Genomic DNA, 16534 nt, shown 5'->3' with positions numbered 1-16534 from the left:
GCATTGGCCACTTATTGTTAGTCGTTCTTAGCCAAATCAAACTTATTATTGGTACAATAACATGCAGGTTTGTCAGACAAATGTCCTGTTTCACATCCTCAAAGTAACAAACTGATTCTCCCTTAGTATTTTCTGGTGAAATCAGAACACCCATCCTTAAAGGGTGGGAGTTTTATTTTGCTGCTGATACAATCGTCTTTTTCCGCACGTTAGTAGTTTCACCATAATGAAAAAATAAATAAATAAATAAATAAATAAATAAATAAATAAATAAATAAATAAATAAATAAATAAATAAATAATAATAATAATAATAATAATAATAATAATAATAATAATAATAATAAAACAACTAAAACCACTGATCATCATACCAGTTTCAGCAAAGTGATTGGTTTTCAACTGCTTAAAAAATCCGGGGGGGTACAAAACCAATACATCTATGGAGCATAAGCAGTTTCTCAAAGTCTTGAACGTAAAAATAATGGATGAGTCCTCCACTCATTCTAAATCTTACCAGACCCCCTGCCAGACACAAAATCCACCTGATTTATTTTCACTGGATGGTGAAGAGAGAGAGAGACAGAGTCACACAGACAGAGCATCCGGACAGGAAATGGGAAGGTGCAACAGCTGTGGAGCAAATAGTTTCAAACAACCTAATTCCTATATTGTTGGAAGACAGGAAGTGTTGACCATATGATGAGGCGATTTCTGACGTCCCTTGGAGTCATGTCTAATTAGTCCTGGATGTAAAGGGGTCCACCATCTTCCCTGGCTATACACATGCTCAATAACACACTGCCTGCCACATGTCTAAGGCAGCACTCGAAAGTACACTGGAGAGGATACTTTTCAGCTATCAGCCACAAATCCTTAGGTGGAAAAGAGGATTCACTCTCTTTTTGTTTTGTTCCACTCCACCGTTTCGTCCTCCCTCATCATCCCCCTACTCCTCATTTCTATGTTTTGGTTTTTCTTCTTTTTTTTCTTGTTCTTGAGATGTATGGAGTAATACTTGAGAAGGTCCTAAATGCTTTTGCAACTGCCTGGGCTCACGTACTGGGAAAAGTCAGGGCAGGGGCCATGGAGCTTCAAAGCTGGCTTGATCATTCCTCAACCTCCCTCTGCTGATGAAGAAGAAGAAGAAGAAGAAGAAGAAGAAGAAGAAGAAGAAGAAGAAGAAGAAGAAGCATGGGGGAGGGGTGATGCAAACAGATGGACAAACAAAACCCGGGGAAGTCAAAACTGAAGCAGATGTGGGGATAGCAGCAGACAGATGGGCAGGTAAAGAACGTCAGAAGAAGAAAAGAAAAAAACAAACATTCACATCTCTTCATTCGCTCGCTCTACTCAAACACCTGGGAGTATTTGCTCAGTGACAGCCGAGGCACTGGCACAAGGGATAAAAAAAAAAAAAAAAAAAATCAAGAAAAGTACAAAAAAAGAGGGGGAAAAAAAAGACTTCAATGACATCACAGAGTATTAGACTGGGGGTGGGTCTAATGAGGGCCCGTTTTGTTCCTGGTCGGTAGGAAAGTACAGGAAACTGAAGCAGAGGCAATTTGAGAAGCCGAGGCCTCCGTCTGCAGCTGTGCGCTCGCTTTTCCTCGTCCAGCTGCACAGCTGCACTGCTGAAAATGCTGCAAGTATTTACCCATGACCTCTACTCTACTTCTTAGTCAGCGGCATGTTTATTTGACGCGTACATGAAAAGGCAAATAATTCAGAAATTCGCTAAATGCATCACCGCCGTTACAAAAAAAAAAAAAAAAACCCGCCAACCTGTGGCAGATATTGTTTTAAGCCTCGACTCCTATAAAGTGGTGGGGCCTGTAACAAAGTTGTTGCAGTGAAGTGACATGGTCAGGACTCAACAAACGATTCACAGAACTAGTCTTATTGCATCTGCGGGGGAGTGTGTGTGCTATTGTGTTAAAGACAGATGATTTATCCCCCAGCATTCTTCTGCTGCCAGATTGCAAACAGCTTTCTCCTTTGAAAGGCTGTGCAGCGGCGCAGCATCACAGTGCAGCAATTATTTTAGCAGACGCCTCAATTACAACCCACTGATACCCTTAAAGTCAGAGAGGTGCTCAGGAATGCTCCTGTCTGTGGGGCGACCGCTTAGCATCAGCGCACGGCACCATCAGCTCCTGGTTCCCCACGGAGAGATGAGTTGGAGGGATGGCGGGGGTGGGGGTGGGGGGGTGCTGTGTGTTTGCAGATCCAACCCAAGGAGGAGGAGGAGGAGAGGGAGGAAGTGAGGCGGAGGAGGCGAGGGGTTTGGGTAATATGTGGCACCACTCTGGGAGCTGAGCCCTCCGCCACGGCACTTTTGTTGCCAGATCACATCCAGATGTGGCAAGTGTGTCCAAACAGGAATGGCTGTGTGAAGGCAATTTTCAGCAATTTGTCAGACTTTAGAGAAGCCCCCACCTCGCTCCACCCACCTATACCCACCCCCTCCGTCTTACCCGTGTCTCCTGAAAGACATATACAAACGTTGGAGGAGCAGGGCAATCATTGCAGACAGGCTCCCACGAAGGCTGCTGCACATTGTGCCTCCAGCGCAGTCGTGATGAGAGATATACAGTACAGACTGAGGAGAAAAAAGGGGGCAAGACGGGGCTTGTAGCACTGACAAATAACCACCCACCTAACTTTCATGCATAAGCTTTCCTGGCTCTTCTGATCAATTTTTTTTTTTTTTTAACCATGGATGCCTTTGCTCTTTCCTTGTAGAGTCCAAATCCCTGACAACATTCACTCACCATAATCCATCATCCTTACTCTCCAAGGATAACCAAAGCAAAGTTGGGGATGAGTTGAGGAAAGGCAGTTAATCTCGCTGCAGACACATCGTGTGGTGCAGGTTCACCATCAAGGTTTTGCACGAAATTGAGACCATCCTTTTTTCTTTTTTTTTTCTTTTGGAGGTGCAGTTCAGTGCAGAACAAGTCTCTGCAGTGTGTTTTATTCAGATTTTATTTGAAATCCAACTTAGTTCATTGGTGTGATGTAGAAGGAAAATGATGATGGAATGACAAAAATCTTTTTTTTCTGTAAGGAATATGAAAGCTGCGTCATTAATTTGTATTTGCTGGTTTATTTTTGTACTGATCACGTCCATTTTCTTGCCCTTCAAACAAACTAAGAGAGCACTGTATTGCTGACAATCATCCTAAAAACAGATGCTCCACCTGGGCTTGGGGATTCCTGCAGATTGACTGCTTGTCTGATTAATGTTCTACTTGATTGGTCCTGTCAGCCTAGATGGAAAGACGTGTCCCGTTAGGCTTGCGGCTGTGACAAACCGTTTCCATTTTCAGGTGACGGTTTGGACATCACGTATTAAGATGTTGACAGAATGGAATATTGTTTAGCAGTGCTTTAAACTGTTAAACTGTATGTTCCTTTATGATGCTGCTGTGATTTCTGAGGCTTATGCAGAACAGTTGCATGTATTCTGAGATTACATTACACACAGATGAACAGTATTTAGTCGTTAGGTGGCAGATGAGTTCTCAGTGTTATCAGAGTAAAAAGGTTTGGGTTCAACTGCAAGCCAGTGTTTCTTTAAAAAAAAACAAAAAAAACCTTGTTTTCAGTTTCTTCCACTTCAGGATTAAACGCTGCTTTTTGTTGGTCTATCGTACGAAATCCAACTAAAACACATTGATTCTAGTGCTTGCAATGTGAGAAGATGTGCAACTTTCAAGGAATATAAATACTTTTGCATGGCTCTGTACACCTCCTTGATTCTACCTACTTTGTAAGGCTATTTCTTACCAGCAATAGAGCATTATTATTATTTTTTATTTTATTTCATTTCATTTTTTTACATCAACAGAAGCTCCAAAGATGGAGCTCAATCCCCCTGTGCTTCCTCCATTCTCATTCTTCACAAACTGCATAAACTTCTCGAGTGAAAACCCAAAAACCCCTGGAGTCCTGCTCCGTTATTTTTGCCCCTTTTCGACATCCGCCGTTGCCCTTCACATGTAACTGCATGTGAGCAGGTCAGACTGCTGACATGCACAAAGAACTATGCCCTGATGTACGTCTAACAGCTGCACAAGATCTGGGTCATGAAGTATAAGAAACAGACAAACAAGCAAAGAGTGAGCAAAAAAAAAAATAAAATTAAATAAATAAATAAATAAATAAAAGAAAGCACTGATAACGATTAGTGCAATACCACAATCGCTGTTGGAGGTTAACATGCAATCATATGGTGTCAGTTTGGAGCTGTGACACCTGTGGATTCCTATTGGTGTTGTTATGGGGTTGAATCAGAAGTCTGTGTGAGGGATTTTTTTTTTCTCCCCCTCGTTTTTAATGAATCCCACCCACCTAGTCAGGGCTCTCCCCCCATCCCCCATTCCTTGAGTCACACTTTTGGAAGGCAACAAGTCTGTGCCATGGGACCAATGAAAGAGACAATTGTGGGAAGGTTTTTCACAACGATTCTGCCAGTCATGTGTCTTGCTACTCCCCTCGAGAGCTCAAATTCACCGCTAATGTCTGTTTTAATTTGTTGCCTCATTGCTCTGGAATCCCGGGAAAAGCTGCTGTTCATCTTCCCCGGAATATAGGTAGTCTTGTCTGGAAAATTAGAGGTCGGTCGGGTTTATGCAAATGCTGTGTGTTTGCACACAAAACAGAAGGAATTTGGGGCTCTGCATTTGATAACTACACCTGCTATAAAACCCACTTGTCTCAAAACTGTTCCTTTAGGTCAATCAGAGTCAAAATGAATACAAAAAGAGAATAAGAGCTTAGATTATATGAAAGTCTGCAGGGAAATCATTATGAAATGAAGCAGAAATCAAGTTGGTTTTGTAAACCACTAAAACTGTGAAGTTGTGTTTTTTTTTTTTTCTTCTCTCCTTGGTGTGTGTGTGTGTGTGTGTGTGTGTGTGTGTGTGTGTGTGTGTGTGTGTGTGTGTGTGTGTGTGCGTATGTGTGTGTGTGTGTGTGTGTGTGTGTGTCTGCCACTGGAGCTGAAAGATGGACAGCAGCACCGGAGTTCCCTCTTTTCTGGAATCTGTGTGGGTGTGACGCTGGTCGCACACGGCTGCTTCATGCTCCTTTTTTTTGTAATAATCTGCATGTGCTGCTGTGGTTGTGTAAGATAACTCTCGAGTTGTGTTTTTCAGATGCCTGCATGTTTATTTCATTGAGTCATGAAGGATTTTTTTTTCCTGCTTTGTTTTTGAATGAGCTGCAGCGGTTGCGCTTGCATATGTGCAGCCCAGATGTGCGTTATCCGGAGTAATAGTCTGATGTCAGTGTGTGTGTGATCAGCATGCATCATTTGGCACCGCGACAAAAAAAAATCTGTTTGTTCAAAGAATATTTTATCTGCGTGTGTTCTTCTGCGCATTCAGTTTCTCTTTGATTTACTTTTTTGTAAAAATTCTCAGCGTGTAAAACGTATTAAGTGCACGTCGGTGTCATGTGCTTCCTTGTTTTTATATAGTCGTGTTATTAAATTATGTAGGCATGCACACCATGCACTTAACGTATGCATGCACCCTTGGCGGCATGTGTGTGTGTGAGAGTATGCGGGGAGGGGAATGCGCATTAGTCCTATGTGTGTGTTTTTGTGTGCAGACGTGTAGCAGCTGCTGGACACCACCTGTGGCTGCTCCATCCCAGGGGCCTGCTGTGGCACCAAATAGTCCCTCTGGGATCCTGGGGATCCCAAAATGGTGGAGCAAATGCTGAACCACTCCCAGAATGGACAAACCTACACCTTTGGTGTTTATGTTAAAAGGTAAACTTTCCTTTTAATATAAGGAAAGCCTATATTTCCTTATGTTATTTGTTGTCTTTCTGCATTTTATGATGTGTTTTTGTTTTTATTTTTTTTCAGACGTCTATCCACTTCTTCATTTTCTCCCACACAAATGCCCCATGCCCTGCAGGAACAGAAGAAGCTGGCGGTGCATTACGAAAGAAAGAAACTCCATAAACGGAGAAGCAGCACTGTTACTCTTGAGATCTTCAGTGGGTTTAAAAAGACCCGCACATTTGTTGCCGTCATTATGAGCTTCGGAATAATAAACCCAGAGATGATGATCCTTTCGTTTGTCGCAGTTTTCTCCATGTGATTGCAGATCAGTCAGTTTTTAAAAAATTTTTTTTTATAGATTTTACTTTGTTTACGCTCGGTCAATGTGGATATATTTAAACATAACGCGCATCTTTCTCCCGGGTTTTAAATCGCTGTCTTTTGATTACTGCTGCTCTCATTAGCCCAGGTTTCATCCAATTAACAGAGAGGCAAGCTAAATAACGTTTAGTTGTGTTTACTTGTAGTTGGTGATTTAGAAAAAGAACAAAGATCTGAAAATTATAATGCCGTAATGTTCAGCTGATATTTGATTTCCTGTTGTTAAAAAAAAAATCACTTGGGTTGGCCCATCATCTTTTTATTAAATGATTACGTCATAACTTTTAGGGAGATAAAAAACCCCAAAACAAAACAAGCAAGAGGCGCATGTTCAACATTCATCTTACGACAAGACTGAAACGAAGCATTCAGTGCATCACATTTCTGTTGACTTCACATGTGTTTTGCAGCACGATATTCCATTTCAGCTTATCATTTGTTGTTCCTCCGGTGCTGAAATGGCAGACAGGTTTTGGGGGTGTATGTGTTTGTAATTTGGAAGTCCATGGCGGAGGTTATTGGTGTCACATCCCACAATGCACTGCTGAATTCCTTTAACATGTGGTTAGTCAGGAAAGGGGCGGTTGACCTATGCCTTCCCACGAGCCCCTTGGGAACAGCTTTGCGAGGTTTCTCCAGAAGTCTAGGATCAGCGCGCAGGCTGCTGCGCTGGTTTGTGACTGGAATTGTAATCATGTGATTTTCCTGAACGCTTCTTCGTTTTGTTTTTTTTTTTGTCTTTTTTGGGGGAATTTTTTTTTCTCCTTCTTTCACAGCCATTCAGTATCTTATTTGTACCTCCTTTCCCCCTCCTCTCCTCTGATCTGTGTCTGTTTTTGTCTTCTCGGTGTTTAACAGGAGACTAACCCTGCACATGCAATCCATTACGCTTGGAGGAAAAAAGGAGAAAGTACAGGAAACCGAGGGTGAAATGTGTTGCTCTCCTCTCCCTCATTTCCTGTTTAAACAGATTTCTTCTCTCTACGCCTTCTAAAAGTCTGACTAACTATATTTTTACAGTCACTATATTTCTCACTACATTATGTAATAAAATCAAATTGAACAATAAAATGAATGAATGACTTTTTTTCTTTTATTATTTATTATTATTTCTTTTGACTTTGTTGAGCCAAGACTTTGTTGAAAAATGACAAAACTGGTGTAAGAGTGACAGGAAGGTATCCAACATTATTTCTACATGTACATTTGTTCAATTGCTTGTTAACACAAATAGAGAATAGGCCAATTCACTAAATTGCTCACTAACTAGAGCAAGTTAGTGAGGCTAACTTCTTGAACCTGATATTGAGCTCTCTGTGCTAAAGGCCTCTTCAGCCACCACATCTCAATGACAGAGATGCTAGGCAAAAAAAAAAATCTTCAACAAATCTGTAACCAAGTCATTTAAATGTTGAAATACTATTCAGAGAACAAGCTCCACTTCCACTTCATCTTTAGCATATTTTAGGTACTTGGCAAAATACAGAGAAATACTACGTCAAAGCTGCTTTGCCTGGTGTTTGGGTGCTTTTTTTCGTTGGCTCTCGCTTCCAGGGTCGGCGGCTTTGTCTGCTCCGACTGTTCTTGTTGTAAACAGCTACAGCTCAGTTGATGTCCAGATAGAGTGTTGAAGAACAAAATCTCGATTGTGAAAACACTTTGAGGCATGCATCAGGTGCAGATCCAGATGTCCAATCGCTGTCACTGATGCCTGAAGGCGTAAGGCGGCTGGAGAGGGGTTTTCAGGTCAGGGTCATGAGAGGCATGTGTCGCAACTGCTTTATTGCGCCACAGAAAAAATGGGTTGTGTTTTTGGCGATTAGCAGCTCCTCAGCCTTTCCCTTATGGTGCAGATCATTGTGAGGAAGCGTTGAAAGGGTTGCAAGTAGAGGGGGGCAGCGATGGAAGGAGTAGACAGCTGTGTAGGGGTGAATAGAAGGTTTCTTTGTGATGTACTGACAAAAAAAAAAAAAAAAATCTGTGACCAATTATCTGTGTCTCTCTAAATGGGGAATTCTCGACCAGTTTGGGTGGCTTTGGGATTCATGAGGAGGAGTTGGGAGAGAGACCGAAGGGTTGAACACAGTCATGGTGCCTGAGGGTAAGCCGACGTTTTGCTAGTTTCAGCCAATCTCTCTCACTTATATTTGAACCGTTCCCAAAGGAATTTCAATTCCTAGTGACCAAAAATGGGATAAATCTAGGAAAATATTATTCACAAAATGAACTGCAAGCAGCTAAAGGTATAGAAATAGTGGGCTTACAGGAAAATAACAATTTGTCCTACAACTGCTGGCATGCGTAGGTCTTCGCTTCAGCCCCAGCCCGCGGTATAAGCTTCCTATTTGTGTGGTTAGATTTCCAGCTATGTGAAAAGTGTGTCCTACCGAGAGTCGGAGAAAAGTGGTTAAGAGCAGGGAAGTTCAGGCCCAGGGATGGCTTGTAAGCCATGTGTTACACATTAAAAGGCTAATTACAGTTTTTAAAGCACCGTGTTTACCACTGAGAAAAGCCTTGTTAGGTATATTTACTGTCTCCCCTGAAATTATTCATCCTTGACAAGCTCAATTAACATTATCATAATTACAAATGTGATTGCTGCTTAATCGCTCCAACTGCTGTTTCGCTGCCTTGAGTATCTGCAGCGGAAGTCAATAAGGCTCAAGTGGTCTTCCCTGACCATCCATCAGAAAGCAGGACGCAGGAAGCAGGGAAGCACAGCTAACGGGAGGTTTTCCTGCCGCATTTGTAGTTCGATGCGAAATCCCACATCAGTACAGAAGGAGGATGAAAGCATCATCAACTCTCCCCCTGACCAGCTGTGTTTTTGCATAAGCACAGAATAACCCCGTGAAAACGTGATCTCCTGCTGTTCCACGTGGTTGTCAATAGCCATCACCTCGTTTGGTTCTTCACCTGTAAAAGCAAAGATCTGACTGAACACTCGCAGCTTCAGGAGGGGAGAGCAAGTCAAGAGCAAAAGCACAAACGAGAACAGCAGGTTGCTTTGAGAGACAATGCATTATAAAATGCTGATCCTTCTAACAAAGCTAAAGAGTCGCAAAACTACTTTAATGCCAATTAATGCAAATTTTACCGCTTTCTTCAATTATTTTCTTTTTGTCCTTTCTCCTTATGTGCCATTTTTTAAAATGCATGTCTGGTTGTGCTTTTGGACAGATCCACTCACACGACTTGTGGATCTCTGCAGTTCTTCCAAAGTTCCTCCCTGGATTATTAGTTTAAGTGGGTGAGTATCTCTTGGTGGGTTTTCAGCTGTGTCTTACTTTAACCACTTTTTTTCCCTTAACATAACCCTGCTTTAAGCTTCTTGACTGTGTCACGCCTGTCATCTGCAGTGTTTTCTGGTGTTTGCTCCCAAATATTCTGTAAGAAACGCCTGAAACACAAACAGAACAGCTGTTTCTGTACTGAGATGCCCACAGTGGACTATGCCCCATAACATTTACATGACATATGAAGACAATTGCTTGAACTAAATTGTATTTAATGGCATCAGAGTGAAGAGGGTTGGGTACAAATTAATTTTTTAAAAATCTTTTTATTATTATTATTTGCAAAACTTTTTTTTTTTTTTTTAATAAAAGTAATATTAATGTTTCATAAAAATACTGACCAACAGCAGAAGTAAATAAGGCGGACACATCTCATGTGACTGCTTCAGGAATCGTTGACGTTATACATGGTTTAAATCCCTCCTGTGCTGATAGATGCCTGGGTTGGTTTGCATTAGCATTAACTTCACACAGCTCTGATGTGGCTGCAAGCAAGTGAACACTAAACACTGACGCTGATGTCGGTGTGATGACATTAGAAGCTGTCTCCCATGAGTGCCTCATGCTGGTGGCTATTTGGATTACAGCTGTCGCAGTCGACTCTACTAGCAACAGAACGTTTTGCGTTGCGTATACATCGGTAATTATAAAGTAAATTGTTCCAGAGCTGGGTCCTGGAAAATACATATTCGCACGGAATGTAATTAAAAGTGAAAGAGCTCCGTCTTGAAACTGCGGTGGTGCGAATTAAACAAGATGTCTGAACTCACTCTTGCCTTTAGCGAGCTGAATGAGAGAGAAATGTGACAAGTCGTAATCAATCAATCAGCGGGCGGCAGGAGGTTGGAATTGTTTTGCATTTCATCAGTTTGTTTCTTCCTGGGATTTTTCTTCTGCCTGACAGGAGGTGCCGTAAGCATACCAGCAGCTGAAAGAAGACCCACATTCCTTCAGCACAGACTCCTCCGTACCTCTTTTGTTCGAGGTTGGAGTTTGTTTGAGGAGCTTTCCTCGCGTTGAGCTCTTTGTGTGTGAGACTTAGCTGGCTTCAGAAGGAGCGAGGTTCCAGTAACTGCTGGCTAAATTGGACAAGTTCGGCACGTACGCATTGTAGCGCTTCAGATCTCTGTGGCATTATCGACTAAAGTCTGACTCTTGAAGAACTTCAGATTAGCGTCACAAGCCGGCTTGTTTTGTTGCAGCTCATTTACAGCATGTGGTCACATTGTGCTGTCCTAAATGTCAAGCCAGTGTTGGCATGTGGGCAATTTTATTGGCTTTTCTCAATTACCTGTGTCATGTGGTTTCTCTCAGACTGAACGTACACTGAAAACTTTCTGCGTTTGCAGGATGAAGCAGTCGCAGAAACCTTGATTAGAGATGTCCTCTGCACCCCAACTCCTGGAAAAATGGGAGCCACACATTCCAGGCAGCGTACCCTACCTGGCAATGGTCTGCGTAATTGAAGATAAATTTTGGTGTGAGACACAGGGAGTGGATATTGTCAAGTATCTGGGTTAAGAAAATAACAGGGTCTTTTTACCTCATCATGGCTTGGGGTCAGGGAAGTGGGGGTTTGGTGGGAGGTGTTGCATTCATCCACAGGTCATTGTTACAGTAAAGAAGGCAGCGGGGGGTGTGGGGGAGCAGGGTGGTGTGGACACAATGAAACAGTAGGGTGAGCAGACTCTATCCCTCTCGGTGGGTTGTTCTCTGCGAGAATTTCACGTTTAGTCTCTTTGAATAGTTCTGGTGGTGAATGTGGGGAGAATCTGAAGCTACCTGTGCATCAAACAGCTTCTGCCTACATGCATGCTGTCAGCCTGCCACCCTCAGGGGGAGGGGGAGGGTCTGCCCCCGATGCAAAATCTGCCAAAGATTTAAAAAAACACATCTGGTACCTTTACTGCCAATATGTTGCTCTTTCAATTCAGTTGAAAAGGTGAAATTTCTCTTATTTTTAAAGATTAATTTTCTAAATTAAACCTCTGTTTCCTTTCGATTTTACAGCGAGCTCTTTGGAAAACGGTGTAATTTCCAATAAATCAATGCATCATTTGCTCTCAGTTGTGGGGATCACTTGAGCATTGTAACAAAATATGGCAAAATAAACAACAAACACTTTAATGCGAGGAGAGAAGAAAAATTGAACCTGACTTTCACAGGAAAATCCATCCTAAATTGCCTTAAATTTGAATTAGGAAACAGGCCCATATACCATTCTTATTTTGCAGCCACAACATGAAGTTCTGTCACAAATAATGCCTAAAGAATGTGTCCCTTATAATGCACACTCCGTTTTCTATGTTGTTTGTTGTGGTGCATGAATTTGAATGATGTTATTATACAATAATGGCCTAAACATTTGAGTAGCAGCTGTGAAAAGTCTAATTCAACTGCTGGCTGTTTGCGTAAATCTTACATCATTACATCAATCGCTCTACTAGATAACCTGACTTGCTCTTTTAAGTCCACCCCACTTGACCAGTCAGGGGCATAATGGAGACTGGTCAACTTTTGCCCTTTGTGGCATAGATCCTGCCTTGAAGTGTTTTGTGAAAGGGATTACTTTTTTTTTTTATCTTGGTGTCATTTAGATTGAACAGATGTTAAACTTTGCATGACTAAATTCCCAATGACCTCCAAGATGGATGCCAGCTGTGACAGACCACTGAATAATATGCTCAGAAAAGCAGGCAGCAGTGGTTGAGCCACATCCAGAGAATGACTGGTGAACTACATGCTGCACCAGGTCTAGCTAGCTGCATGCTAAAGAGTCCAAGGATGTACCAACAATAAAATGGACAAAAGGTAAGTGCCAAAGTAGAGTGAAATGTGGAAAAGTCTTTGTGGAGCGCCTGCAGCAGTACCTCAGGCAACATATTGATCCCAGAAAAGCCTTTCCCATGCCTCCACCACAGATACACCAAAGAAATGATCGGGTTCATAGAAAGCCAATGATACTGAGCAAGAAGCACATATCTTAGTAAGTCACAGAAACACAACACAGATCCTCAGTAACGTGATGGGAATTTAAAAAATGTTGCTCATAATGTTACATCCAGCCGCGACTCTCAAAATGCGTAGCTATATTTTGATCTGACTGAATACCACAACTTTAATGAAAACCCCTTCCCATCAAACACTTCAAGCAAGAGCAGTAAAACTGTTCTTTAAAGTTTAACTTGGACACTGGCAATGCACAAGAGCAATCATCACTCTCTTATCTACGTCTCTGAGATTTTTTATGCTCAGAGCTTGTGAAAGAACAAAGTGCTTTGCTGCTCCTCTGTGGACAAACTGTCTACTGATATCAGGTCCAGTGGTGAAGGCGGTGATGATGGCAATGATAGTAACAGTGGAGGGATTTGGAAAATGATTCCCCCGGAGACTTACCGAGGAGCAACGATGGGCTTACTCCCACCGCTTGGGGCCCAGACTGAAGCCCCTGTCTGGAATGCAATCTGCCTGCCATCTGCAGGCCTCGATTCCTCTGTTTGATATTCAAACAAACACCTGTCAAAAGTCCGTGTCTCATCTCGCAGGGCTCTTGGAAATTGGCAAAAATCTCAACTTCTTTCCTACACCAGGAACAGGAGGGGTGGGGGAGGAGAGGGGTACTTAAAAAAAAACATACTCCAACCATCTGTGCATGAGATAAATATAGATTTTTATGAAGGCCTTGAAGGACTGATTTAACTTTCCACTGAAATGCCAAAGAACAATAGGCCCTTAAAGCTGCTGCATTCAATGAGGTGTTTGCACAATAAAAGATTTTGAGTTTAATCGTATATTTTCTGTCATTTAATCATCATCTTGCTGTACTGCTTGACCAGGCGGTGTGCCTTCACCCCTCTGAGAATGCTGATGTTCTACCATGGATCATTGGCCTTTGTCCTCCTTTTAGACCTGCTCCCTGCTGTTTGCTACCTCTCTCTCTCTTTTTCCTCTCACTCATATTGAGATGAAGGCGCTGCTATGGGGTGACGGAGCTGCTTTGACAGTACTCCTTGGCAGGGGTCCAGGCCACACATCTGCTTGACTGCTGTTCCTCTTTTTCATCCCCCCAGCCCAGGAATCCCAGCAGCCCCGGCGGTACTGGTTCAGTTGCGAGTCCATTTCAGGGTCTGTCTCAAGGTCTGCAGATGTGTTTCCCAGAGCAGCAATGATGGACTCTTGCAGAGATCTCCAGTGTGAATGACTAATGGCGCGGAGACATCTCTGAAGTCGTTGAAGAATGGATTTATCCAGTGTCATTCATCATGCTGTCTGTCAGTGCCAATATAAATGCCTGATGGAAAGCACGCATTCACCTTTGAGTGGAACTGACTCAGTTGCTCCAGAAAGTCTGTTGTGAGTCACAAGATAAAGTGTGTCTACAGCATTAGAGTGAGAGAATCGTTCTGGCTCTCAAAATTGTCTTTCAAGCTCACACTAAATATGAAGTCTGCCTACTTTACATACAAGCACAATTTAACCAAAGTACAGCCCGCTAGCTTGTTCACAGAGTGAGTATGCCCAGCTCAATCTGTTTGAGGTTGATTCTGGGCTTTTATCCATCATGATCAATGTGAGCTGTTCTTTTTCTGCAGATGGGATGGTGGGTTGGCCATAATATAATGTACAACTTCAAAGAATCCTAAAAACAACAATTAGGTGCATCAGTTTGACTTTAATTTTGAGAAAAATCTAAAAGATATATACATACATACACACGGGCTCAAATATTTACATATGTCTCCTTAACAAATTGCGTAGGAACCTTTCCATAACCATCAACAAGTTTCTGGGTTGATCTTTGACCCCTCTTCTTAGGGGAACTGATATTATTTCAGATTGTTTGGTTTGCTGGTACACACCTGACTGTCTATGTCAGTGAAGACATTTATGGACCACACCATGGACAGATTTGTTGTGCTTTTGTCTGGTGACGATGCCAAAAACAAAACCGGAGCCACCAATTTTCATATCTGTCATAAACTGGAAGACGCTGAAAAGACCAGAGTCGTAGTCTACAGTGAAGTGAATTAACAGCTCAACATGAACAGTGAGGAATGCTAGCTAAGAAAGGAAGGCAAACTTAGGATACTGCTATAACTCAAGCATGGTGGCAGCAGAGAGTCTGCTTAGCCACAGCAGATATGAGAGCCTTCAAACTGAATGGAATAGTTAAGATGGAAAATGACCTCTGAATTTGTCAACTTCATTTTAAGCCAAAAGCTAGATGGTCAAATCGTGGACAATGTTGGATGTTCCAACAGGATGATGATTCCCAGCACACATCAAAACCAGTTTTGGAATGGCCAACAATATTTTCTGGAATGGTTCAAACTTAACACTGAAACTTTGCGGACCGTCGCAGTCTATTAAACCAACTCCTGACCAGCAGCTCAGCTGAAAATTTTGTAGAGCATTGATGTTCAGTGAGCAAAGGTTTGCGCTAAACCCAGGGAGCCAAAATGTGAGAATTACTTTATGAATCTTTGAAAGAGTACACATGGTCCGACAGAGATACTTTTACTTATCTGAGTGGAGAAAACGCTTCAGGGTGAACACAATGAATCCCAAGGAAAGCAGAAGCAAAATCAAGCATTTTAAGGTGAAGATGCACGAACCCAGTGAGAGCAATGTGGACAGGGTGAGAGGCGAGAAAGGTAAAAAGGAACAAGGAACTGACAATTAGGGACAACTAATCACCAAGAGTGTAGCCAAGCGCATCCCCCCACGCTGGTGCCAATGCTTGCACTGTGCTTGAACCTGCGCCGAATGCCAACGGCAGATAATTATAAACCCGCAGGGCAGGCCTCCTCTGTGCACAGGGAGGAATGGAGCCTCAGCCACGGCTGAACTCCTGACCTTCTTCACACACCAAGCGTCTGTTGTGGGCTTCGGGAGGTGCAAGATGGGTCACAGCAAGCCGTGAGGCAACTGGGCGAGAACAGGGGAAAAGGGAGGAGAGAGGAGAGGGGCTAGTGGATAGTTGGGAAAAGGAGGGGAGGAGTAAAGTGGGGGATGGAGGGATTTGAGCAAGGAGGCGCTCAGTGGTGGGTCACTTTTTTTTTTTTTTTTTTTTTCCTTTTTTGACATTCTTTGCCGAGAGCCGCTGACAAATGACAAAGGAGAAGGAACAGCTTAACAAATCAGGGTGAAACCCACAGTAAGAGAAATCTCTTCTGGTTATCTCCTTTGTCTTTATCAGAATTCATTAGGTGGGGAAGTGCGGTCCAGTCGACACCTTTGTGTAGAAAGAAAAGCTTTTGTTTGTCTTAGTTCATCTTTAACAGTTTACACAACTTATCATTAGACCATCAGTGTCCCATTAACCAAATAATTTAATATTAATAGTTATGTATTATTAACAAACAACTTAATACAATAACATTTATTAAAACTACAACACACATGCCTATCATGTAATTTAAGTTATTAAAACTTAAAATACTGATTGAACACAGTTAAAATCTGGCTTTTGCATACATTGAAATGAAATACACAAATTACTTTTCTCCGTCTGTGTCTGGCATTGATTGAAAGAAAGTAGAAAAAGATCTGTGAGTTATTTTTTTTCTGACATTATTCTGGCATTCAGCAAGTATAATTAATTTTTGGTAATTAAAACGGCCTTAAAACTGAAGAAAAAGGTTTATTTGATTAAATGTCAGACAGTAACGAGAAAAAATATGTATTGGTTCTTTTAGTAGAGTGTGTGTGAAAGTCTGCTTTTCTCTAAGATAATCTATTTTCCAACACCACGTCCCAGTTGTTCCATGATGACAGTAACACACCATTTTGTTTTTGGCATTTAGGTGTCCCATTAGGACTATTTTTCACCGATATTGGTTTATGACCAAGCACCGTTGGTAATTGTCCCTATGAAGCCAGAAATGTCTCCAGGCCACCTTAGCTCATCTGGCCTGCTGCTCTCATCATGAAGATCTCTCTTGCTTTACACTTTGCCAATTTTCTCATGATTGAATGTAATTGGGACCAGATAACCCCCTCTGTCTCTCCTCTGCAGCCTTTGATCACTCCTGACCTGGCTTTGGCTCAACTCTGA

The 16534-nt window shown here is 42.2% G+C and overlaps 1 long non-coding RNA gene across 1 annotated transcript; it reads left to right on the top strand.

Moving 5' to 3' along the window:
- Nucleotides 1–5517: 5517 nt before the first annotated feature.
- On the top strand, nucleotides 5518–6087 carry LOC106924192 (uncharacterized). Its single transcript, XR_001419574.2, has 2 exons — nucleotides 5518–5782; nucleotides 5882–6087. It is a non-coding gene; the product is annotated as an uncharacterized LOC106924192 (long non-coding RNA).
- The last annotated feature ends 10447 nt before the right edge of the window (nucleotides 6088–16534 follow it).

This window comes from Poecilia mexicana, unplaced genomic scaffold, assembly GCF_051168715.1.
Source record: "Poecilia mexicana isolate PSO_F unplaced genomic scaffold, ASM5116871v1 scaffold_4, whole genome shotgun sequence".
Lineage (NCBI taxonomy): Eukaryota > Metazoa > Chordata > Actinopteri > Cyprinodontiformes > Poeciliidae > Poecilia > Poecilia mexicana.
Note: the sequence above shows the minus strand (reverse complement) of the source record. Positions and strands in the feature narration are given on the sequence as shown.